This window comes from Saccopteryx leptura, chromosome 12 (assembly GCF_036850995.1).
Source record: "Saccopteryx leptura isolate mSacLep1 chromosome 12, mSacLep1_pri_phased_curated, whole genome shotgun sequence".
NCBI lineage: Eukaryota > Metazoa > Chordata > Mammalia > Chiroptera > Emballonuridae > Saccopteryx > Saccopteryx leptura.
The window spans coordinates 34,174,317-34,194,450 of NC_089514.1; the positions used below are offsets into that span (position 1 = coordinate 34,174,317).

General features: G+C 39.2%; 1 long non-coding RNA gene and 1 pseudogene across 1 annotated transcript in view; both read right to left on the reverse strand.

The window, feature by feature from the left end:
- LOC136384198 (uncharacterized) overlaps positions 1 to 20,134 on the reverse strand; it is a 211,715-nt gene that overhangs the window by 151,074 nt on the left and 40,507 nt on the right. The window lies entirely within an intron of this gene.
- On the reverse strand, positions 3,365 to 3,860 carry LOC136383977 (large ribosomal subunit protein eL28 pseudogene; annotated as a pseudogene).

Sequence of the window (20,134 nt, forward strand, 5' to 3'; positions counted from 1 at the left end):
CTTAAAATCTACTTTTTCATCATTTCTTAGAGCTAAAGTTCTGGATGTGATTTTAATTCTAGCAATTGATAAACTCAGATTAGTTTTGGAAGACGGAGATGTGGTATTTCTGTTTCCAATAGTGTCCTTGGAGATGTGAGCGTTTAGTAGCAGTTACATGGACAGACCCAGCATTCCATTATCTGGTAACCCGCTTCTAGGAGACAGTTATGGGCCCTCAATGTTGCCAACAGGAGTTTCCTGAGCCTTGACCTATAACTATAGATTGACTATTGCAATAGCAGTTTCGTGATTCTAACTTCTCTAGTTATTTCATGTAAGGGAAGATTTAATTCTCTAAAACCAATCATATTTGTTGTTTGAATAACTAGAAAAATTTCTGTCCCCTGTCCTGACACTGTTTCTTTTAAGAATTTCTAGTCTGTTTTGAAAAAACAAAGCCATTTTAGCTGATGTTTATTTGGTAGAATTACTAGAATTATCACTCTCAGTTATATCAATGTATATTAAATTGATAGTGATAGTTTCATGAAAAAATATAACAACGTTTTAGGTGACCAGTACCACTCCAATATCTATTATTAGGCAAACACAAATGTTTTTGAGTGAAGGTAAGAGATTTGCATGATCAAAAGCTTTCTAAGAAGAGTATTAAAGGCTCACGTGTTTAGTGGATTTATATACTCCTCAAATGATGTCTGCTAGTAGGGAAAAAAAAAGGGGGGGTGTCAAGAAACACCTTCTCCAAAGAGAGGGAGCTCACTTTGATTGAATAAAATGTCTGGACTCAGGATCTAGGTCATCAGTAGAAAGGCACATTCAGAAGCAAAGATGTTAAGGCTAAACACCTGTACCTCAGATTCACCACAGACAGTCTACCGTCTACTCTAACATGGCATGCATGCTTTTGGAGCAATGGGTGAAGATATAGGGGTCAACTGAACATTATGAGATTCCATTTCAACCTCTCAATATGTTGATCTACAAAGGCTTCCATATATTGGCCAAATCAGTGAAGGTGGAGGGAAATATTAACTTCCTATTAAGCTAGCTATTTGCTACTAGAGCCAGTTTTCATTTGACAATATTTAAACCCTAAACTGAGGAGTGGTTCCTCTTGATCACATTATGACTTTGCCTGGAGAACTAGGATATGATTTCCTCCCAATCTGTCTCCTTAGAACATGTGTCAGTCAAGGATTTAAATGCTTCACTTAAATACTTACATCGCTTGTACTCTAATTCCAGTCCATGTGACTTCTTTCCAGCCACCGCAGGAGTCACCAGTTGGTCTCCTACCCACAGTCTCCCCAGCATTGCGTTCCTCCAGCAGACTAATCAGCCCACTGAGTTTCTGTTGTCCTCAATCATGAACACTGGCTCTCTGGAATGAAGGATAGAGTGTTTTGTTGTGTGTTTTTTTTTGTTTTGTTTTGTTTTTTCATTTTTCTGAAGCTGGAAACAGGGAGAGACAGTCAGACAGACTCCCGCATGCGCCCGACCGGGATCCACCAGGCACGCCCACCAGGGGCGGTGCTCTGCCCCCCAGGGGGGGCGATGCTCTGCCCATCCTGGGCATCGCCATATTGCGACCAGAGCCACTCTAGCGCCTGAGGCAGAGGCCACAGAGCCATGCCTAGCGCCCGGGCCATCTTTGCTCCAATGGAGCCTTGGCTGCGGGAGGGGAAGAGAGAGACAGAGAGGAAAGCCCGGCGGAGGGGTGGAGAAGCAAATGGGCGCTTCTCCTATGTGCCCTGGCCGGGAATCGAACCCGGGTCCTCCGCACGCTAGGCCGACGCTCTACCGCTGAGCCAACCGGCCAGGGCTTGTTGTGTGTTTTTTTACAGAGACAGAGAGAGGGATAGATAGGGACAGACAGACAGGATAGCTACAGACAAACAGGAACAGAGAGAGATGAGAAGCATCAATTATCAGTTTTTCATTGTGGCACTTTAGATGTTCATTGATTACTTTCTCATATGTGCCTTGACCCTGGGGCTACAGCAGACCGAGTAACCCCTTGCTCAAGCCAGCGAGCTTGGGTCCAAGCTGGTGAGCTTTGCTCAAACCAGATAAGCCTGCGCTCAAGCTGGCAACCTCGGGGCCTCGAACCTGGGTCCTCCGTATCCCAGTCTGATGCTCTATCCCAGGGGTTGGGAACCTTTTTGGCTGAAAGAGCCATGAATGCCACATATTTTAAAATGTAATCCCGTGATAGCCATACAACGACTCGTGTACATTACGCATTATCCAATGAAAATTTGGTGTTGTCCCAGAGGACAGCTGTGATTGGCTCCAGCCACCTGCAACCATGAACATGAGCAGTAGGAAATGAATGGATTGTAATACATGAGAATGTTTTATATTTTCAATGTTATTATTGTTTTTATTAAAGATTTGTCTGCGAGCCAGATGCAGCCATCAAAAGAGCCACATCTGGCTGGTGAGCCATAAGTTCCCGACCCCTGTTCTATCCTCTGCACCACCACCTGGTCAGTCAGGATGGAAGTGTTTTTGAGGAAGTATTTTTAACTTAAAAATGTACATGTCAAAAGTAATTTCCTCAAAAGTGTTAATGATACAAGAACCCCGTTCATTTCCAATGTGCTGGCAGCAGTACCCTCGGCTTTTCTCTATAATGATATTGGGAGAGGCTGAAGCATGAAGCTCTTCACCCCTCCAAGAGAAAAAGCTGTCATATGTGATATAGCCAGGATACAAGAAGCTGCTGTCTGGTAGCGTCACAGAGAGAAGGTCGGGAACCAATCATTCTTTAGTTCCACTTGCCTTTAGGAAGCTCCATAGTTCAAGTGGAGATCTTTTTTTTGTGACTTTCAGACACCTAAGCTTTTAATAAAAAGGATGCCTCTCTGACACATAAGACAGTATCACACAACAGACTAAGCTAAAATGCAGTAGAGATGTATATCATACAGCACAAATGCAATAAAAACATGAGGAATATTGTTGATGAAGAAAGGATTTTCTTCCGCCTGTGGTGGGGATCTCCTACATGTTCATATTGGGGTGCTGTGCTGGCACTGTATAATGACACTTCTGCCAAATGGCGGCACATGTTATTCTGAGATGTTAGGTTCATATGTTGACTAGTCTGAGTCTACAAGGAAAGGTCTTGGTGACATTGAGAAATAAACTTTGTCTTGTTAAGCCACTGAGATTTAATGCCTGTTATAACAGCTAATATTTGCTATTTTGGCTATATCAAAGACAAATAATCTGAATGGTTAACCTAGTAAAATATTACAGCTTAGTATTGGGAATAAAAAATTACATTTTGACAGGTAAATCATAGTCTGTGGCATCACGGGTTTTTTTGTTTGGGGTTTTTTTTTTTTGGGGGGGGCTGAGTGATGCCTTTTATTGCTTTTCAGGCAGTGGGGGAGGGGTGTTCAGGAGCTCTTTGTGGAGCGGGCGCGCTTCCTCTTCACCATCATGGGTTTCTGGCTGCGCAGGATGGCGCTGGCCCTGCGGATGGCGGCCATGCGCAGATCTGGGCGGTACCTGTTCTTGCAGATCATGTGCCGGATGCTGCTCAGGGTGGCCCGGGCGTTCTTGTTGATGGTGGTCCGCACGTAGGAGGTGGCCGGCTTTCGCTGGCTGCTTCTCTGCTTCATAACGACCACCACGCCTTTGCCTTGGGCCGCCGGCTCCACGCCCACCGCCCTGCGGTGGATCAGCCCGTTGTAGCGGAAGGAGTTGCAAGCCTTCAGGTTACTGGGCTCGGTGCTGTAGGTCTGCTTGTTCCTCTTGATCAGGAAGCTGGAGCAGTTCCGTAGGACCATCCATTGCAGGTGGGCAGACATGGTGGCAGCTCCTCTCGCTGCGGCAGCCGGAGACGAAAAGAGTGGCATCACGTTGTATAGTCATAAAATACAGTATTTATATATAAGAAGATATACAGTTCTAGCTGTGGTACATATACACAATGGAATACTATGTGGCTGTGAGGAAGAAAGAAATCTTACCTTTCACGACAACATGGATGGACCTGGAAACTATCATGCTAAGTGAAATAAGCCAGGCAGAGAAAGAAAAATATCATATGACCTCACTCTTTTGAGGAATCCAATGAACAATGTGGACTAAGGAACTGAACAGAGGCAGAGGCGTGATCAAAGGGACCAGAGGGAAAGCGGACAGAGGGAAAGTGGAAGAGTTGATGGAAAGAGATTAGTGAAATTATATGTACATAACACAGCATTATAGAGAACAGGACAGCAAATCCCGGAGGGAAGGGGGGAAGGCATTGGGGGGAGGGAGCAAAGAAGGGGGTCAAGGAGAACACGGTGGTGGAGGGAGATATATTTGGTGGGACACTTGAATCTATGTAAACACAATAAAATTAAAATAATAAAAATAAAAGAAGACATACAGTTCTGAAAAAATATCTAATTTTGGATATTGCTAAGGTATAACATTTAATAGTCACGTATCACGGGGCAGGATATGGAAGGTAAGCAAGATCTTCATACATCATTAAAAAAAAACTTAAAAGTTCTATGGTAAAACGAGGCACTGAAGGAATTTTAAAGTGAGTTAGTTTGTGTTTTTTAAAAACTTGATCTGCTAGCAGAATGTAGAATATTATAGAAGTAGTTTGACAGATAAATGAAGACCTGTTACATTTGTCTGGGTAGAAGAAAGACCCTCAGTAAAAGCAAAAATGCAGAAAGTAGTAGTTTCATTCTGATGTCTATTAACAAGGCAAGATTTAAAGTGCAGAGGTAATTGATTCTAAATGAGAGGGTTAGGATGAAGGGGGAGTGGAGTATAGTTCCTAATATCTGGCATATGTGTGGATAATGGCACCACTGAGAATTTATATAGGAGAAAACAGATTTGGTGGCAAAACAATGAGAATATGATGTAGTGAGTGCAAATTTCCAGGAAACAAGTGGAAACATAAGAAAACTCAGGAATAAAGAATGGACATAAAGACCTCACACAACATTGTAAACATAGTTGGCACACAATATATTTTTCTCTTTTGAATTGAAGTATAGTTATATCAAGGGCAGAAAAAATTGGAAACTAGACAAATGATTAGAAAATATTATTTGTTAATAAACTAAACAGCCTAAGTTTTTATAGCATTGCACTGAGAGGAAGCTTCTGAATGCATTATAAAAAGAGGTGATATTTCCAAAGAAACTGTGAAGGAATGACACCACATCCTTTTTGACTACAATCCAATCTTAGCCGTAGAATTCATGTGCTGAAAAACTGTTTCCACACATACTTGAAAATGAACTAGGAAAGTACAGATCATTATTTTCAGAAAATAAGGGAGGGAGAGAATGAAGCAGAGAGGGTAGAGAATTTTTTTAAAAATAAGTTTTTCTATAAAGTCTTACAGAAAATTCTCCATCGCAATATTCAAGATGATTGGCAGAAAGGAAAAGAACGAAAGAAACTAAAGTCTCGCTGGTGAAAAGATGAACTGGCTTCTACCAAACGTGCGGCGGGTCATTTCCCAGCCTCCTCATGTGATGGGCTCTGCTCTGCTATCCGCAGCTGAGGGGATGCTGCCTGGTGGTAATTCCACTGCTCACAAGGTTGTGCTGCCATGGTGGTTGTCCAGATCTCGTAAATGTTACTAAAAGTTTTCCCCAGGAGTGTTGCCATAGCACAGCTGTCAGAAATATAGCCAGTAAGTTTAAATAATCATTATGACATTTTACGAACGAGTAAGAGCCAAGATACTCAAAGTTCAGAAAACTTATACTGAACTAACATTCTTAATTTTCTCACTACTTTAAAACTGAATAGAAAAAAACAAGTTCATCTTACTGGTAAAATTTTTAAAGTTGTTTCAGCATAGTTTTCTATAGCTAATTACCTTTAAAAAAATGAGTTTTTGCAAAGCTAATATAAAACATTTATAAAAAGCTGACTCTTAGCCCTGGCCGGTTGGCTCAGTGGTAGAGCGTCAGCCTGGCATGCAGGAGTCCCAGGTTTGATTCCCGGCCAGGGCACACAGGAGAGGCGCCCATCTGCTTCACCCCTCCCCCTCTCCTTCCTCTCTGTCTCTCTCTTCCCCTCCCACAGCCGAGGCTCCATGGGAGCAAAGTTGGCCCGGGCGCTGAGGATGGCTCCATGGCTTCTGCCTCAGGCGCAAGAATGGCTCTGGTCGCAATAGAGCAACGCCCCTGGTGAGCATGCCCGGTGGATCCCGGTCGGGCACATGCAGGAATCTGTCTGACTGCCTCCCCGTTTCCAACTTCAGAAAAATACAAAAAAAAAAAAAAAAAAGCTGACTCTTAAAGTAGCCCTGTCAAATTGTCAAAAAGTCTTGGGTTGCAGATACCTGGCCGGGGCTGTTTTTCTGTATGACCTTATAAAGTTATTTAACCTTTTAATTTTCCCATCCACAAAATGATGATAAAAACACCAATCTACCCTTAGAACTCCAGTAGAAGTTAGGTAATGAATTTGAAAAGTTACTGTAAAAATTATAAAACCACATCATAAAATTCAATTATCAGTTACATATTCAGAGTTTTATTTTTTTCTCCAGGGCATTTGCGCTAAACTCTATGTAACATGTATAATCAAACTGTTATGTTTCTTCTTATGTACAACCAGATGTGTAAACAAATGTTTGAATGAAGCAAGCAGAGGATTTTTTATTAAGGAATATTCTTCAAGACAAAAAAAGTGCTATTCATCACTAAAGTAGCTACAAGAAATAAAATATGGTCTACATAGAAACCTATATTGAAAAACAATATTTATTATGGAAACAATAAAATCACTTTCAGCAATTATAAAATATACATTTTTATATCTCTGGAATTGAGATATATTTTATGATTTTCTGCCATTTCAGTTTATTAATATTGGTTTTTTGTTTTCTTTGTACAAGAAATAATATATATTTATATCATACTTTATAATAATTGCCTTGTTTGTGAATTCAAAGTGAAATTCTATTCAATCAAAAAAATAAAGATTTTTTTCTATATCCTATAAATACAAAAATTCAAGTCCCTCATTGGGTGGCTCAGTGGATAACACATCAACCTGGTACCAGAGAAACAAGCAGTGAATACACAACTAAATGGAACAATTAACTGGAACAGCAAATTAATGCTTCTCTTTCTCTCTCCCCCCTTCCCATTTCTCTCTTTTCCCACCTCTCAAATCAATGAAAATTAAAAAAAAAAAAAACTTAGAAAGAAAAGATAACAAAATGGAATTAGACATGAAATAGATTTAATGAGAGGGACAGGAGAAGGTGGAAGAACCTTTGGACCCTGATGCTGATCTGACCACTTTAGGGAAAGGAGTAAGAAGGATCCTATTACTGCAGCTAGGATGGTGGGAAATCATGAGGCTAAGTCTTCTTCCTTATTACTATAGTATCCTGCCTTGTTCACTTACTGACTGGGAGCTCGCTACCTGGAAGGAGACTATGGCTTTGACATGACCATCATGGAGGACCCAAAGGGACAGCCAGTGGGATCTTTGGTCAGTGTGCTTCTGTTAGCCTGAAATATTAGCTGTGTATTTTTAAAGCCACCACATATGGTTTAGACAATATAGCTCATAAAAAGTAGAACTGTTCCTTTTATTTTTGTCATAAATAATAAAAAATAATTTTACTACTGAATTATATTTTTATATCACATATGAATTTTTATTTCACACATGTTTAATGTTTACCAGTATGGAAAGCCTCATAATTTTTTGTCTTACAGAAACACGATATGAAAAATTTGTTCCATGTTTTCAGCGTTCACACCTCTGTATTTAGTTGTATCCATGACACACAAATCTCTCAAGTATTAGTTAGCAGTGTTGTGAAATGTAAATAAAACTAGTAGGGAATTCAGGAAATCTTGTATAATCGAGCAATTTTTTCTGAACATTCTTCTTGTGCTGATCTCTCTTCTCTCCTCTCTCTCTTTTTCACCTCTTCTCCCCTTCCTCTTCACTCCTTTTCCCTCTCTGGCTCAGAGATCTCTGACAAATCATTGACTCTCTTATACAATATTTTTATAAATAAAATAATAACATTTAAATTGGTTATTCCTTGAAAATATATTCAATTAATTGACTTAAGAGTTTAGAGATAATTCTAGGTCATGATTAACAACACTAATGGAATTCTGAATTCTACAGAAAGTAAGTTGGACCAGCTAAGGGAACACTCCAAGCTGATTTTGTTGCTTTCAATCCAAGCCAGATCTGTGGTTTCTAAAGAAAACCTGAATTATGCTCATATTCTAAGAAGTCATCCATTGGTGGCCTTGCCTACAAATAACATGGGATTTGTTATGCACAGACTGTTAGGTTTTTGAAAGAGAATTATGCCTCTAATCTGTGGTTTAAAAAAAAAATATATATATATATATATATATGAAATACAAAATAATAGAAGTGAATCCAAAGAATTTGGTTTCATATAGTTTCAAAATGAATTTTTAGAAAAAGCCTATTAATTTCTTTAATGTAACACTTTTGACTAAGACTAAAATTATATTGAGTAAAAAAACAATAGAAGACAGCTAGAAGAATGAATAGGTTGAAAAACAAATTTTACTGCATCTCTGAATTCTGGTTTAAGACAGCACATTTTAAACATATTTTTATAATTTACAAATGCATTAGCCAGTATTACAATGAGGTCACAAATAATATAAATTTATATTTCAAATAAAATATTTTGTGCTTTTTAATTCACATTGTATATTACATATACTATATTTCCTGATGAATAGGTCAATGTAATTGAAATAAATGATATAATTGAATTGATTTAAATTGCAATCTCCATTGAAATGAATAACAAATTTAGTGCCAATAACCAAGTGACTATATATTCAGATAATTTCTGTTCTTATTTAGCAAAATCTATATAAATAAAAATGTAAATGTTTGTTCAAAATCTTAAATTTCCAAAAGTTCTTCACCGATTGCTTTGAAATTTTGATAAGTTGCATTTGAATACGTGCATTTTTTATATACCCAATTCATTGAAACTCCCACGTGCAATATTTCCAAAGCATCCGGCATGGGAAAAGTATTGCAGAAATGCAAACTTATTGTGTGGGATGAATGCACAATGGCACACAAAAAATCGCTCAAGGCTCTTGATCGATCGTGTCAAGATTTGCGTGGAAACATCAGACCATTTGGGAACGCATTAACGTTGCTTGCAGGAGATTTCAGGCAAACATTACCTGTAATTCCTTGATCAACACCAGCAGATGAAATAAATGCTTGCCTGAAATACTCTACTTTGTGGCAACATGTTAAAGACATTAAAATTAACTACAAATATGCATGTCCAGCTGCAAAACGCTCAATCAGCTGAGATATTCTCACATCATTGCTGGAAATTGGGAACAGAAAGGTGCCGGTTGATCTGACCTCAGGACGAATTTCATTGCCTCATAACTTGTGCAATTTAGTGATGTCAAAAGAAGAATTGCCTGACCAGGCGGTGGTGCAGTGGATAGAGCGTCAGAGTAGGATGCAGAGGACCCAGGATCAAGACCCTGAGGTTGCCAGCTTGAGCGTGGGCTCATCTGGTTTGAGCAAAAAGCTCACCAGCTTGGACCCAAGGTCGCTGGCTCGAGCAAGGGATTACTCAGTCTGCCGAAGGCCTGCAGTCAAGGCACATATGAGAAAGGAATCAATAAACAACTAAGGCGTTGCAATGAAAAATTGATGATTGATGCTTCTCATCTCTCTCCATTTCTGACTCTCTCACTGTCCCTGTAAAAAAAAAAAAAAAAAAAGAATTGATTGAAAAAGTATTTCCCAATATTCAAACCAATTATAAGAATCACAATTGGCTGAGTGAACGAGCTATTCTTGCGGCCAAGAAGAAAGACGTCTATGAACTTAATATTATTCAGTCTAACATTCAAAGTGAGGCAGTCACATACAAGTCCATCGACACTGTTGTAGAAGCAGATGAAGTGGTTAATTGTCCAACAGAATTTTTGAATTCACTTGATCTGCCAGGGATGCCACCGCATGTACTGCAATTGAAAATCAGCGTGCCAATTATCATGTTGTGAAATATCAACCAGCCAAAGCTTTGCAATGGCACGTGGCTTGCAGTAAAAAATTAATGAGCAACATCATAGAAGCAACAATCTTGACAGGACCTTTCAAAGGTGAAGATGTCCTCGTTCCTCCCATTTCTATGATTCCAATGGATATGCCATTTCAATTTAAGAGATTGCAATTCCCAATTCAATTGACGTTTGCAATCACCATCAACAAAGCTCAGGGCCAATCTTTAGAACTGTGCGGTTTAGATCTAGACACGGATTGCTTCTCACATGGACAATTATATGTTGCATATTCTAGAGTTGGCATACCAGACCATCTCTATATCTGCACAGACAATGGAACAACAAAAATATTGTATACCCACAAGCATTGTGAAATTAAACATATTAGAAACGTGCGCTTTCTCTTTTCTTTCTTTTCCATTTAACCAGACTTAGCCACAGCAACGCATGGCTAGGTACAGCTAGTTATAAATAAAATTTGAAAAGTCCTAAGGCTTAATACTGCAATAACCACATTTATCATGATTAGTGAGCCTATAATTATATGCTATTATTAAAAATGTCCATTATTTAATCAGCTTTGCTGAGTTTAATCACTATTTTCTTAATTTTGTTTTGGAACCCACTCAACATACCAAATTGAATTTAATAGTTATCTCATCTAAGCCTCCTCTTGATTGTGATAATTTGTCACAATTTTGTTTTTAGACCTTGCCAATTTTGAGAAGTTTTAGTCAATTACTTTGTAGAATGTTTCTCAGTTATTTGTCTAATAGTTTTCTCATGACTGGATTAAAGTTATGTTTTGGGGAGAGGACAAAGGCAAAATGACATTCTCGTATCACATGATGTCACATCACATCAAGGGTACATACTATCAATATGCCTTAGAGTTCATCCTAACCTTGATTATACCATTTGAGATATTCTTGCCAGTTTCTCCACTGCAAAGTTACTATTCACCAGGACCCCTTTTCCACACTGGACTCTTCTGAAGAAAGTCTCTATGCAAAGCCCACATTTGGAGAATGTGGAGTTATGTTCATGTCCTTAAGGGCAGAGTATTTTTTTTTTTTTTTTTTTTTTTCCATTTTTCTGAAGCTGGAAACAGGGAGAGACAGTCAGACAGACTCCCGCATGCGCCCTACCGGGATCCACCGGGCACGCCCACCAGGGGCGATGCTCTGCCCACCAGGGGGCGATGCTCTGCCCATCCTGGGCGTCGCCATGTTGCGACCAGAGCCACTCTAGCGCCTGAGGAAGAGGCCACAGAGCCATCCCCAGCGCCCGGGCCATCTTTGCTCCAATGGAGCCTTGGCTGCGGGAGGGGAAGGGAGAGACAGAGAGGAAAGCACGGCAGAGGGGTGGAGAAGCAAATGAGCGCTTCTCCTGTGTGCCCTGGCCGGGAATCGAACCCGGGTCCTCCGCACGCTAGGCCGACGCTCTACCGCTGAGCCAACCGGCCAGGGCCAAGGGCAGAGTATTGACATAAATTATTTAGAATCATTCTGCACAGGAGGTTTGATTCCCTCCCCCAATTTGTTAGAGGCTAGCCATTCCCTTACTTTCTGGCACTGTAAGATGTTCTAGGTTCATTGTGTACATTTCTTTCTACGTCTTAGGTCAGTCGTTTTACCAAAGAGTATGAGTTTCTTCCATTAAAAAAAAAGGAACTACAAACAAAATTCTGAATTTTAAGTGTGATCATTGCTACTTGTGTGGTATTGCTTCTTTGCTGACAGAGCAAAAAGATAAATGTGTGTATAGTATACTAACCTGTACATATGCATATCTATAAAGTTATATATGTAATGATCTGTATCTACTTTAAGGTAAATCTAAGTACATATGGATGTGACCAGTTTTGATCCATTACACATGGATGATTCTAGCTTTCTCTTTTTTCTTATCTGAAAATGTTCAATCTTAGAGGCTTCTACCATCCAACATCCACTTACTTAACTGTTCAATTCCAGTATACATGTGTACTGGCTTCAGAATCGACAAACATAACTCCATGGGAATCACTTTTACCACCTACGGTATACTGCATATATATACACTTTTGATTGCTTTAATCTTACAGACTACAATAATTTCCCAAATTATTTATTTATTTATTTATGGCAGAGACAGAGAGAGTCAGAGAGAGGGACAGATAGGGACAGACAGATAGGAAGGGAAAGAGATGAGAAACATCAATTCTTGTTTGTGGTTTCTTAGTTGTTCATTGATTTCTCATATGTGCCTTGACCAAGGGGCTACAGCAGACTGAGTAACCCCTTGCTCAAGCCAGCGACCTTGGGTCAAAGCTGGTGAGCTTCGCTCAACCCAGATGAGGCTGCTCTCAAGCTGGCGACCTTGGGGTCTTGAACCTGGGTCCTGCATGTCCCAGTCTGACGCTCTATCCATTGCACCACCGCCTGGTCAGGCTGAATGTATTCATTAAAAAAATATTTTTTTTACTTAGAAATTAAATTTAATAAGGTGACATTGATCAATAAGAGTCCATAGGTTTCAGGTGAACATCTCTATAACATCTGAACTGTTGATCACACTGCGTGCCCATCAACCAAAGTCAGATCGTTACCCGTTACTGTATACTCGTATTCTTCTTGGTTAAAACATGGTTTCACACTAAATTCTTCCTTTTCCTTTCATTCTTTCAATGGACTTTATTTTCAGACATGGCATTATGTCCTGTCATCTGCCATTATGTAAAACAACTTGTACCTTCCCCCTGCCCCTCCCCACTTCAAAACAATTACTAAGTAACACTACGGACTTGACTTTTGTGAAATTCCAGGGAGATCTCTACCTCACGAAGACATGACATGTGTCATAAATAGGTTCATCCCTCTTCTGAGAGCCTGCTGAGCATGGCCCACCTGGCAAAACTGAGTTGTAGCCTTATTTCTGGCAAAGAAATCATTTGAGTGGGCCAAGAAGAAGAGTATTAGAAGAAACTGCCTGTATATCAGACTGAAAGGAAGTGATGAATATGTGAAGTCTCCTAGCGGGTAGAGACCCATTCCTAAATTATCCTGGCTGCCTTTGCAGACATAGAGAATGCCCCTTCCTGCTTTGTTCTCATTGGGATCTGCCACTGTCACTTAGGAGGCCAGCTGCCATGACACAATCAGCTCATTTGAGAAAACACATTTGAACCACAGTCTTTTCATTAACATCTAATTTATCTCATAAACATTCTTTTAGATTTTTTAGACACTTAAATGTGCCAAGTTTAATCTTTATTTTTGTTCACTAAGTAAGTATTTTTATAATGGACCCATTTTCCCAAGCATAAAATGAAGGATCACTGTATACTACACACTGAAAGAGGCACGTCAGAGAAGGAAGCTGTACTGCGATTAGTAATAAGAGAAGTAGTAACAACAAATCACTAGCATATATTACTTTTCCTGTGGAGGCACTGTATTTCGTATGTTACCTGAGCTATATATTTTATTAAAATAACCTTATAAGTAGGTATTCTTATTATCTTCAGTTTAATAATTGAGGATAGTGTGGCTTGGGCAGGTTATAGACCTTAAGCAAGTGGACAGGGCTAGTAAATAAATGCATGAAAGATAAAGAAAACATATCACCTTGAAAATCCACATACAGTACCTGAATTAATCTTATACAAACCCCAAGAATACTATCTTGTAGCTTATCTGTTATGTGCAAATCATCATCAGGTTAAATATATTTCCTAATACTACATATATAGTTTTCTGATTTACTCCTCTGTCTAACTCCAAACACTATGACTTGTCCATTAAGGTTAAATATAAATAGGTTTCTTTCTTAGAAGGCGTAGTAGGAGGATAAGCAGAAAAAAGGGCAGGAGGGAAAAACAAAGGTACTTACACCTGACCTATAGTGGCGCAGTGGATAAAACGTAGACCTGGAACACTGAGGTCACCCTTTCGAAAACCTGGGCTTCCTGTTCTAGGCACATATGGGAGTTGATGCTTTCTGCTCTCCCTCCTTCTCTCTCTCCCTCTTATCTCTAAAAATGAATAAATAATTTTTTTATAAAAAAGAAGCTACTTAGTCAAGAGGACAAAAGGATTTTCTGATGTTCTTTACAACATGCATCACGTATATTACAAGCCTTTGACAACACTGTAGTTATGACAACATTGAAACAATGACCATTTTACAGGTTTCTATCTAATCCATCTCTCTAATCTTTCATTAATATGTACAGTAATGATGAAATATTCCAATACCAGTCTGATACTATTTCATCTTTATGGAAAAATCTGCAGGAGTATTCACCCCAAAGGAAAAAAACACATTCACAGGATACTTTTACTCATTTAGCCCTTATATCAGGGGTCAGGAACCTTTTTGGCTGAGAAAGCCATAAACGCCACATATTTTAAAATGTAATTTGTGAGAGCCATACAACGACCTGTGTACATTCCACATTATCCAATAAAAATTTGGTGTTGTCCCGGAGGACGGCTGTGATTGGCTCCAGCCACACGCAACCATGAACATGAGTGGTAGGAAATGAATGGATTGTAATACATGAGAATGTTTTATATTTTTAATGTTATTATTTTTTATTAAAGACTTGTCTGCGAGCCAGATGCAGCCTTCAAAAGAGCCACATCTGTCTTGCGAGCCATAGGTTCCCGACCCCTGCCCTATATTCTTACTGAATGTCATTCTGCCTAAAAATGAATACCACTTGCAGTCACCAGTCATAACAGAAAGCAGACTGCTGAGTCAGGTAACTCAGTAGGTAGGCACAGAGCACGGGCTTCTCATTGTCTCTGTTTCCTCCAAACCTGAATGACAAGCTCTCAATTGAAGGCACATTGGGTTTATATTCATTTTATGTCACCTGTATAGATTAAAGAATTTACATTGTAAAACAGTTTTTTAATTACAAGTATTTGAGATGTTGGTTTTAATCAAAATCATGGAAATAAGTTTTAATTAACAAACTTTGTTTGCAACATATTTAGAAAAAATGGCTCCTTTATTTTATTAACACACATAAAAATGTGCTAAATTTTTTGTGGGGTTAAATGGAGCCAAGGGAGAAACTTTCTTACTGGGCTTCTTTACCATTTCTATCCATTACTATTAACTCATTGTGGTTGCACTATTAGTATGCCTCCTTAAAACAATGATTTATTCACTCTCAGGCAACAAGCAGAGTGACATACATATTACATGAAAACCAAACTCCCAAGGTGCTTAAGCTTAAACCACAAGTCTACTTTGTCAAGGTCAGGTGAACCACTTGAGAATGGGAAATTTGGCAGAATCAAGTTATAATATTCTAAGGGTTGTCACAAACTTGGTTAAGAGCTGTCCTTCCTAAGAACACAGTTCAATAGCATCACATTTTTTTTTTCTGAAGTGAGAAGCAGGGAGGCAGAGAGACAGTCTCCCACATGCACCCAACCAGGATCCACCTGGCATGCCCACCAAGGGGCAATGCTCTGTCCATCTGGGCCACTGCTCCATTGAAACCAGAGCCATTTTAGTGTCTGACGGGGAGGCCTTAGAACCATCCTCAGCGCCCCAGCTAACTTTGCTCCAATGGAGCCTTGGCTGCGGGAAGTGAAGGGGAGATGGAGAGGAAGGAGAAGGGGAAGGATGAAGAAGCAGATGGGCACTTCTCCTGTGTGCCCTCGCCAGGAATCGAACCCAGGACTTCCACACGTGGGGCCAATGCTCTAACTCTGAGCCAACCAGGCAGGGCCAGCATCACATTTTACTCCATATTTTTTTCATATTAACTTTTATTTCTTAGAGACTAGCAGGGTACAAATTTCATATCAATCAATTTCAAATTAGGAGCACTCATTGATATCTTAAAATGAAAAAAATTACATATGAATTTATTTTAGATTCTTTAAATTTATATTTTTGATAAAGTAGTAAAATCTTAGCCTTATAGTAATCACAATGTGATGCCTAAATAAACATTAATATGTTTTAAATATCAGTATGCTTCAGATGGGTTAGTTTAAACTGAAAATTTTGACTTACACATTCAGAACTCCCAAGCAATAATGGGTCAAAAGAACATAAGTCATCCTATTAAAAAAATTATCCAACACAGTTCTTCATCTTCCAAAGCTTGGGAGGTTCACAAACATTTGAACTCATAACACTCTTAGTATCTTAGTAGTACTTTCATTGCATGTACTGATCCAAAAGAAATACCTAACACTTCCATTTCTTTAGTAACTAATACCAAACAGCTTAATAAATATTTATATCCTATCATCTCAGTAGGCTTTTGGAAAAAACATGCATAAATTGAAAGAACAAAAAAATATTTTTAGTTCATTCTTAAGTGACCACAATTACTTACAAATTGGGTATGTGCATCTGTTTGGCTCTGCAAGCCCTTAAGTCAGAATCAAGCAATCACAAGCTCATTTCCTATTTCATATTGATTTTCAAGTGGTCCTTATTTTTTATCATGCCACTGCAGGAAATGCAGCTTAACAAGTTAAGATGTCATCAGAAGGAATGTAGCACAAAGTCATGTTGATATTCTTAATAGTTCAGTTCATTGGGCATCAGACAGATGTTGAGTATTGTGAAATAGAAGCAAACTTATAAATACAGAGATCAGACTGACAGTTGACAGATGGGAGGGGGTTTAGAGGTGGGTGCAAAGGTGAAGGAATTAAGAAGTTCAAATGGGTAGTTACAGAATAGGCCCAGAGATGTAAATTACAGTATGGGAATATAGTCAATAATATTCTAATAACTGTGTATAGGGCCAGTGGTATTGAAATATCAGGAGGACCACTGTGCAAAGTACATGACTGCCCAACCACCGTGCTATACATCTGAAACTAACACAGAATAATATTGAATATAAACAGTAGTTGAAAAAAAAATTTTAATCAATGGAATGAAAAGAAATGGGTCCCTCTATTGGTCAAAGAAAATAATAAAGATTTTGTTAACTTTGCCCTAGATTGCCTTTTTGTCACATTTCCGGATAAATATGGCAATAAAATTAAATTTGAGGACATGTCCTTGTTGGGAAACAAGTCAGGTTATCTCTGATACATAGTCTGTAGCCCTATGTCCCCCTACTCCTCAGACCTGTCACTCAGTAAAGAGCAGCTCTTGTCTCTGCCTCTAGTGTCTGTTCAAACTTAGACAACCTCACAGCTGCGAACATCTTCAGCTCCTTCTCTCCCCTGCATTTTACATACCAGGCTTTTCAATCATCGTTCCACTCAATTATCTACTTCTCACTTCATGAAGAATGGAGCACTGTTACTGTCATAGCAAAAGATACCCAGCCTCGCCTGACCTGTGGAAACACAGTGGATAAAGTGTTGGCCAGAAACACTGAGGTTGCTGGTTTGAAACCCCAGGCTTGCCGGTCAAGGCACATATGAGAAGCAACTACTACGAGTTGATGCTTCCTGCTCCTCTCCTTAAAAAAAAACACACCACCTTAAAAAAAAATAAAAGTTAACCAACCTTGCCAGGCATAACCAATTTAATTGGAGTAGGTTTTTAAAATCATTTGGTTTCTACCATAACTTACAGGGCTGTTCCCTATAAGTGGAGTTGCATTCACATGGTCCAAAGTATCTCACTGGGGTATCTGACATGGGTTTGTCCTTCTCTTGGGATCTAAACCTTACTTTCTCCTTTCTTCCTCACCAACCTGAATTCCCAATGTTTATTGATTTCAGCTAGGTGAAGATAGGGAGCAAACTATAGGGTCATAAGTCTCTCTGCTGGAGAGCTTTTATGGTAAGATTATAATATTAGTTATATTTATAATTAGTGGATTTCAATAGGGGGAAAAAGTTCAGTCAGTGTGGGCTGAGAAAATTCTTAAGTGACAATAATCTTCATATTTGATCATCACCACATGTCCTTTCTCTATCACCCCTTTGTTAGGCAAATTGAGTTTTCCTTGTTTTTAATCACTTTTTTATATTAGGATAAATCACAGAGTCATCGTTTGTCTTTCATTAAAGCCAACATGTAAAATCCTTGATCCTTTTATCTGGAGAACCAACTGAAAGTTGTTAGTAGAAAAGAAAACTAAAAAGTATGATCTATTCTCTTTTTGTATTTTTCTGAAGTTGGAAACGGGGAGGCAGTCAGACAGACTCCCGCATGCACCCGACTGGGATCCACACGGCATGCCCACCAGGGGGCGATGCTCTGCCCATCTGGGGCGTTGCTCCACTGCAACCAGAGCCATTCTAGTGCCTGAGGCAGAGGCCATGGAGCCATCCTCAGCACCCGGGCCAACTTTGCTCCAATGGAGCCTCGGCTGTGGGAGGGGAAGAGAGAGACAGAGAGGAAGGAGAGGGGGAGGGGTGGAGAAGCAGATGGGAGCTTCTCCTGTGTGCCCTGGCTGGGAATCAAACCCAGGACTCCTGCACGCCAGACCGACGCTCTACCACTGAGCCAACCGGCCAGGGCCATGATCTATTCTTGAATAAAACAGCTGAATATTCTTAAATCATGAGACCTCAACCAATGTAAGCCAGAAAATGATAAGAGCAGGCAAATGACACATGTTGCCAATGTTCCCTAGACATAATTTGTAGGACCTAGTACACCCATGACAAAATTAAAAAGAGGGTCTTTGTGTTCAAAAATTATTAAGAATTAAAAAAAATTATTAAGAATTTCACTCTGGCAATAGCAGAGGATTAAGCTAGTCTAGAGTCAGGCTCTTCTAGACATGGGGCTCTTGCAACGGCATGAAGCCAGCCCTATTCCTAGAACGTTTTCTATAAGTGTGTACTAAAAGCTTTAATCCTTTCTTTACCTGCCTCCTCCAGTATCTATTTTTTTTTCCACAGACAGACTTATGAAATAATCTAATTGTGCATACATACATACACATAACAAACATGTGGACACACACACATATATGGAAAAATAGAGATTTCTACTTTGCAATAATAAATCATTCTAGGTTGAAATTTAAGACTAAAATGTGAAAAGCAAAACTATAAAGTTTTAACAACTTTTAAAAAACAATAGAGATTATGAGTTAGGTCAGAGAAATATTACTTAAAGAAGATGTACAGGAAAACAAGTAAAGATTAATACAGTTAACTAAATAAAATAGAAATACTACTCTAAGTTAAAAGATGCAGTAAACAGAATGCAAAGAGAAGCTATAACCCGAGAATGTTATTTGTCAGAAACATCGCTGGCAAAGGCTTAGCATCAGAATATACAAAGAGTCCTTTTTTTAAAAGGCAATGATAAGAAACTTAAAAATACAATAAGAAAAATGAGTAACCTTGAAATGCCAATAAACCTATATGAAAGATGTTCATTATCAGAACACAGATAGGGACCATTTCATACCATATGCTCAATATCCCATCTTCGCCCAAGTGCCTCTGTGCCAGCTGCCTGGACACAGTCACAGAGCTTCTGACTCACTAGAGATGGGGCGGGGCCTTGGAAAGGGGACTTTGACAACCCTTTCTAAGGGAATTTGATGTGTACCATGGTGGAGACACCATTTCCTGTATTTCTTCAAATCCTTGTCCAAAACAGTCAATTATCATGTCCTAAAATGATCACTTTCACACAGCTTTTCAGCCTGTCATTGCCATCCATTACCTTATTTCCAACAGGGACTTTGGTATATCAAAGAAGTGGGTCTTGAAAGCCACTCAGTAATGTGTTCCAGTAGCACAGGCCGTCGGCCCGAGAGTCCTTAACTAGGATGGTGTTCATTAGTCTCCATCTAAGTCGTCTTTCTTAGATGCCAATCACCTCCTCCACACCATTTCTCTGACAAGCCTACGTTTGACTGGAGAGATTTCATCTCCAAATCTCCACAAGACTCTTTATCACTTCTTGGCCTTTTGTGCTTTCATTCTTCATTGACAGAAGGAAGGCAATATTGTTCACTTCTTGAGGAATAGTCAGGAGAAAGAACTCAGGAAAGTCTTCATTCAGAACACGGACTTTATGTTGAATCTGAAAACATGATTAGTTGCTTCATAGTGGGGCAGATCAAAGTGACTAGAACTTTTGTATCACTTAGGTCAGAAACAACAAAAACTTCATATAGCATCACATGCACA